We start from the raw sequence: 7,334 nt of genomic DNA, 5'->3' as shown, positions 1-7,334 counted from the left end.
GAACCGCATCCACCCATCCGTTTCACATACGGTTTTTCCTTGAAGCCCCACATGAGCAGAGCGCCCAGTCATAACCATGTGTGTGCAAAAAAGGTGCTTTTTGTTTCATCTGTTTCTTTTTTTCCCCTCCGTTTCTAACTGCCTGTGTTTCCCACGTCAAAAAAAACCAAAACTGTCACATCTTGCAAAAACCTAGCTTTTTCACCAGGTGGGTAAACCTTTGAAATGTACTGTATGTGTATAAAATGCAATAGAAAATAGACTAATGTTTGTGGGAGTCATTATGTGAGGTTAAAGAAAGAATTTGTTTTAAAGTCAACCTGCAATATTAATATATGTATTTGTATATTTAGTTTTTGTGACCATAAATTATGGTTTATTAGTAACCGTAGTTTAAATATTAGTTCATGAACATTAACCTGTAAAACAGACCTAATATAGAATTTCCTGGGAGAAATGACCCGCTGTTGGTGTATGACCCATTATAGAGTTCAGAATCAGAATCATCTTTAGGCGGCCAGGATTGTGCACAGTCAAGGAATTTGACTTTGGTTATAGCGCTCAAAGCACATAGTTTATATTATTTTCACTATCAAGGTGTTTTATCCAATCTGATCTTTGACCTAAAGCACTTATTCCGACTCATTTGATTATGCAGCAAAAACAGAAGCTTCTGCTCTGAGGACGAAGAGGGAGCATGATGCAGCACTATGTTGGATCCTTCAGCAATCCAGTGCAAGAAGTATCCCAGCACAGTGTTTCCTGATCAGCATAAAATTCTGACTTGTCATCGTGAGCTGTCTCCAGAGAGGCAGGACTTTAGTAGAGTGCACTGGGATTTCAAGTAAAGCAAGCAAACAATTAAAATGGCACAAAATACTCTTTAAAACAAATAAAAGCCCAATTCTGGCGAGGGATAACTGACGACGCACCAACCTTAAGACAGAAATAAATATCATTTATCGTCACTGTGATGAAAAACAGTTTGGTAGTTCTCATATGGCTGTGTATCACACACAGATTAAACAAAAAATAATAATACACTGAACGATACAAAAAAGTTAGCAGCAATCAAGATGTTTACTATATTCTGCCCATAAGGCGTGCCAAGCGGTAGGGGTGATTGATATGACTGGTCTGGAGTAAAAACTGCCTGCTGGATTTGTTTTGTAGGATGTTTTCCCTTTTTAAACAACAGATGTTTAGTTTTGTGTGCTTCTGACTGTTGAAGTGAGTGTGTGCATCAAGAGTCAAGGGGCTGTTCGAGTCTCTTAAAGAAAACGTTTATGGTCCTCCACTGCAAAAAGAGAACTAAAAATAAGTAGAATTATCTTGAAATGAATGTATTTGCCCTTGATTTGAGCAGGTAAATAAGATTATCTGCCAATGGAATGAATATTTTTACCCCTAAAATAAGATAATTAGATATACACCACTTGAAATAAGATGATGGAGATGAATTGTCCCTATTTTAAGTGCACAAATCTTATTCAATTGGCAAATAATCTTATTTACATGCTCAAATCAAGGAAAAATACTCTCATTTCAAGAAGATTTTTCTTATTTTTAGTTCTATTTTTGCAGTGTGGTCTGACCGTCCAAGCAAGATGCTGGAACAAGTCTCCAAAAATCCTAAAAAGACATCACGGGCCGTGCAGGAAGCTCTTTCTGCTTTTGATTTTAAAAGGCCATGTTTTCACAATCAGAACGATCTGCCAACTTTACCCTTCATGTAGGTTGTGCAATGAGTAAAGCTTTACGCTTTAAGAAAAATAAAAGGCCATGAAGATAAAACTAAGGTTTGCCAGAGAGAACACAGGCAAAGATCAGGACATCTACAATAATGGAATAGATGAGCCTAAACCGGAATGGTTTGGATACCAGAACAGCGGACATGGTCATGGTTTGGGAATGCTTTGCTGCAGCAAGCCCTGTCCAGCTCACCTTTGTAGACGTTAGCATGAATGCCGCTGTGTGTCGGACAGTGCTTGAGGACAACGGCGAACCCAAATAATAATATTTAAGCTGAAGTAGAAATGGAACATGTGACGCAACAATGACCCAAAGCTTAGCAGTAAATCCAGCAAAGAATGGATGGAAAGAAATGTGCAGAGACTAATTTCACTGAAATGCCGTGGGGTGATTTGAAACTGGTTCTTCGTGCACGAAACCCCTCAATCATCTCACAGCTGAAGGTTAGGAGTGACGCAAGCTTTCCTCACAATGGTGTCAGAGACTGGTAGATAACTACAAGAAGCACCTGAGTCATGTTTTTTCAACCAAAGGTGGTAAGACTAGCTAGTGGGGTAGGGTGACTTAACTTTTACCTCAGTAAGAAAATATATTTTTGTTGAGAATCGTTTAAAGACTTAAATATGGCCGATTTTTGTTGGGTCGTTGCTATTAAATCACTTTCTTTTTCAGAGACAACAAATTAGATAAAACATGTTAACATTTCTTAATAGAGAAATGAACATTTCTTTAGTTATCCTCAGATGTGGCACCAAGTCCCAAGTCAAGTCTCAAGTACAGACAGCCAAGTCCGAGTCAGGTCTCATGTCAAAACACGTATTTCCCAATACACGTAAGTCTCAAGTCTGAAAATTCAAATTTCAAGTCGTTTTGAGTCTTTATCAATGTTAAATGTAAATGATTGAGCATGTGTTCTTTTTAAATCAGTGTTTTCTCAAAATGTGATGAAACCAGTGCAACTGACCTTACAAAACTGTAAAATTAAACTTAGCTTCAAGAACAGTTCAAAGGAGAACTGTTCTTGAAGCTAAGTTTAATTTTACAGTATTTTTCCATAATATTCAGTTAAAAATGAAACAGCAGAACTTCCTATTCAGACCCAAACGAAATTACTCTTGGGAGCATTTTTTGCCTTAGCTTTTCTTTTCTTTTTCTTTTTTTTAAATCTGGTTTATTTGATTGGCTGTGCTGCATCTCATTCACACATACGTTCAGAGTGGGGAAAGAGAGAGACTGTCTGCGTTTGTAGATACTGATTGAGTGAAATTAATATAACACTTTTTAAATAGTAGTTCTAGGTTTTGGGTGAAATATCAAGTCTTTTTCAACCAAACAGGTTCAAGTCCAATTCAAGTCTCGAGTCATTGGTATTGAAGTCCAAGTCAAGTCACAAGTCTTTAAACACTTTTTCAAATCAAGTCTAAAGCCATAAAATCAATGACTTGAGTCCCCACCTCCCACTATCCTAATTATTCTCACTATAGTTAAAGCTAGCTGCTGGAACCTTTTCTATCTGAAAGAGTCTACATACTGATTCACCATTTTTATTAGTTTTAATTGGACTGAAGAACGGTAAGAGTTCCAGGATCAAATATTGGCTTTAAAAGATTCGGTTCCAGCGTCTGTTTCCTGCAGTCAGTCTTCTCTCTCTCTCCTGAAGCGGCTGATGCAATCTGATTAAATCCAGGAACGCAAACATTTAGGCTGCAAAGTTTGAAAACCACATGTGTGATTTGCACCGTTGGCTCTCGCGTAAATGTCTTTAAAGCCCAATTTGAATAAGTGCTCAGCCGTTATAGGCTTAAACGGTCGATTTGTATCCCTGCTGTCGGCCCATTTTCCTGCTCAGTGCCGTTATATGATGGCCAAAGAGGAGTGTTTCTGAGCAAAGATTTCTGTGGAAACAGTTGCCATGCAACAGCACAATACAGTGCTTGTGCAGAGCACTAACTTCACTGTACGACTGCTGGTTTTCTTTACCTCATGCAGCCGTGCAGCATCCTGCTCGGTTTCTCTCCTGTTCATTCTACTGTATGCTCAGATGCATAATGGGAGTCTTTGTTTGGTGACTGTGGTCTGCTTGTTTCACCGCCAGCCAGGGGAAACTTGCTTCAGCGTCTGCTCCCACACCCAGACTGCCTTTAGTTTCCACTAACAAAGCCAACCAGTTCAACCTCAGCTATAAGCACTAATCCTTCGCTCTCGCTGTCAGCGCTCCACTCCTGTCCCCGCATTGCGTTTCACCACATCAGCTTCAGCCTTTGACCTCCCTCTGCATGCTGTTCCCTATACGTCTGAAACCCACCGGTTTACTGTCAATTGAACTGTACACCTCCCCCCCTCCCCTCCCCCAAGAAGGTGAAGCGAAAGAAGCGTGTTTTTTTATTCTTATTCCCTGCACTGTGGGGAATCCCCTGTGCCCACATACATAATGAGTCACCGTCTCATAACAGACAGCAGACCCACGAATGAGGGGAGGTATAATTTGTCAACTGGCTGGCACCAGGGGATCTGATAGTAAAACAAAGCAGGACTGGCTAGACATTGCAAGGGTAAGAGAGCATGTGTTTTGAAAAAAAGTGTTTATACAACCAAAGTGGTTTAAAATGTCCTGATACATCTCAATAAACCAGGTAAAAAAAAAAATAAAATAAAATTGAGTAGGTCCTCTGAACGGGTTCTTCTTAGTTGAAATGTTTTGTCTATGGTCCAAGAGACGTTTTCAGTCTGAAGATTTACTAAGCAGTACCTTTGCAGAGTGGCTCAACGACTTGACTGGGACAATCAAAATGTACTCACAAGCAAAGGAGTTCAATCAGGCTAGTAACCAATTGTTAGTGCGCTCATGGTTGCCTGTTGTTCCCAGGGAACTCAGTCAAGCATGTTGAAATGAAGCTCCTGGGACGTCGTCACCTTCCAAAATGATCGGCATTGCAGTTGTTGCCAATGTAGTTTGTACTCAGCTTGGCCGGGAAACCGTTCTGTGACGTCATTTGAGAAGCGGCCTATAACAGCATTGTAAAAGAAATCGCTCCCTTTACTCCCCTTTCAAATCAACGTTCCCCTCTGTCCAGGGAGTAAACATCTTCATCCCTACAAGAGTGACCGCTGGCCTGCAGATGAGCGTAGACTGCAAAATCCTGACCTGATGATGGTGCTCTTTTGTGCTGGGCCATCCATTTTGGCCAGTGGCTGCTTTGTTTCCCTGATGTCTGACTGATCATAGTCCAGCTGGAACCTTACATAACATTGATGTGTTTGTGCCAAGGGATCAGATCTTTGGGGTTAAGATCACCACCAAAGAACAAAGATCAATCATGTAGGGATGAAAATGTTTGCATCCTGGACAGAGAGTAACGTTGGTTTGAAAGGGGAGTAAAGGCAGCCATTCTAAACCCCAGTAGAAGCGCTGACTGATAATTAGAGGGCTCTGTCTACGAAAGAAACACTGTTAAGCAGATATGCTCTGAGAGAGTTTTCTGGTCATGAGAATGAAAGGGAGCACCTACAGTTAGTTGCAGTAAAAGCTCAGTCAATAGCAATGTCTAGGAGAGAAACAAGATTAAACTCTGAGAGACAGGGCCAGCTGTATCATCTATAAGATGAAGCTGTTGACAGCAGTAGCTCAGCAGATCTGCCTCCCAGGATGTTGTTACAGCCAAACGGGACACCAGGCCAGATGAAGCTACTGTGAAGAGAAAAAAAGGCAGAGAGAACATAACGTTAAACTTTGAAATAACAACAATTAATGCAAAACTGGAGAATAGTAGGAGAATGTAGCAAAGTGAGATAAATAAGTCTTTCACCCTAAGCATATAGCAGCATATCTACAGACATAGCTCAGGATAATCTAAGCCACTAACTATAAGCTTTGTCAAAAGGGAAAGTTTTAAGCCTGGTCTTAAAAGTAGACAGGGTGTCTTCATCATGTAATGAAACTGGGAGTTGGCTCCACAGGAGAGAAGCCTGATAGCTAAAGGATCTGCCTCCCATTCTACTTTTAGAGACTCTAGGAACCACCAGCAGACCTGCAGTCTGAGAGTGAAGTGCTCTGTTAGAAACATACGGGGTAATCAGAGCTCTGATATATGATGGAGCTTGATTATTAAGGGCTTTATATGTGAGAAGAAGAATTTTAAATTCTATTCTGGATTTAACAACAAGCCAACAAAGGTGACCTGAACAAACTGAAATAGGAGAAATATGATATCTCTTTTTAACTGAGAGGCTTACAGCAAGGTTTGGTTTTAAAATAACATCAAAGCTTTGAACATCTCATGAAACACTGTTCAATCCACCACCTGGTAATTGAAAGAGAATGGCTCAACTGTATCCCTCCAAAGACATTGCCGTCTTGTCAACATTGACAGGTTGGATAAGGAGAGCATTAAACAGAAGCAATACAGAGGGGCATGGAACCTCTGAAGGAGATGTACAGCCTATGGAAGAGTCATTGTTTAAAAAAAAAAGCTCCAAGAATCCCCATTTACAGTTTGCCACCAGCTACAGCTGTTCTGGGCAGATGAAACCAAAACTAAAAATGTTGGCCTACCTGTAAACTGTTATGTGTGGCAGAAATCCAGTGGTGTCTCTGGCATGATAAGATAAGTGGGGCACAAAAACTCAACACATTTTTTGTGAAGCATACAACCTGACTTTGGTCAATTTAAACATAAACACATATGTTGGCATAAATCAACACACCATAAATGCCATTTTATATAAGCTAAATGTTATAACAATTTTATACATAAAATTACAAATAATGTTCATTTATTGAACAGAAAAGATTCACATCAATCCTTCAATGAGCCAGCAAGGACAATCAACACTACACTGCAAAAAGGCAACTAAAAGTAAGTAAAAATGTCTTGAAATGAGTGTATTTTCCTTGATTTGAGGAGCTAAATAAGACTATTTGCTAATGGAATGAGTATTATTACCCCTAAAATAAGATAATTAGATATCCTGCACTTGAAATAAGATGACTTGTTCCTTGAATTGTTCCTATTTTAAGTGCTAAAATCTTATTCCACTGGCATATAGTCTTATTTACCTGCTCTAATCAAGGAAAAATACTCTTATTTCAAGAAAATTGCACTTACTTTTTGCAGTGTAAATGGTCACACATTTTCCAGCAGAACATAAACGTAACGTGTGCATTTCCAGTATTTTGATTGGACGACCTAAGCGTGGGCCATAATATTTGTGCCCCGTGGCTGTCTGATGGGCATGAGCACTGCGATTTCAGATGTCCGTTATTTAAACAAACGTTGGTGAGCCGGTCCTAATATCAAGGCACCTCAAGAGGATTTAGCCTACTGAGCGTGTCAATTTTCTGGCAGACTTAGATATATAATTTTATTGGTAAGGGAATCACTTGGATTACTCTAAAAAGAACAATCATGTCCCACTGATTATTGCAAACACAGAGCTCCACAGCAACATCTGATGGGGCCTGGCCCCACTGGCCCCAAATGCAGAGACACTACAGCTGAAAACTAACAATGAGCATCACCTTGAACACATTATCCTCATTGTAACATTCGTAGTGGCAGTACCGTGCTGAGGAGTTGCTTTTC

General features: G+C 39.9%; 1 protein-coding gene across 1 annotated transcript in view; it reads left to right on the top strand.

Annotated features, from left to right (window-relative positions):
- The first annotated feature begins 4,232 nt into the window (after positions 1-4,232).
- The window catches only part of si:ch211-105f12.2 (RIMS-binding protein 2-like), a 32,256-nt gene continuing 29,154 nt past the window's right edge, over positions 4,233-7,334 (top strand). The window contains exon 1 of the mRNA XM_012851668.3: positions 4,233-4,304. The gene's annotated coding sequence lies outside the window, so the exon portion shown is untranslated. The remainder of the gene's footprint in view (positions 4,305-7,334) is intronic.

This window comes from Fundulus heteroclitus, chromosome 18, assembly GCF_011125445.2.
Source record: "Fundulus heteroclitus isolate FHET01 chromosome 18, MU-UCD_Fhet_4.1, whole genome shotgun sequence".
NCBI classification, from domain to species: Eukaryota; Metazoa; Chordata; class Actinopteri; order Cyprinodontiformes; family Fundulidae; genus Fundulus; species Fundulus heteroclitus.
This window is presented reverse-complemented; position numbering and strand designations above follow the sequence as displayed.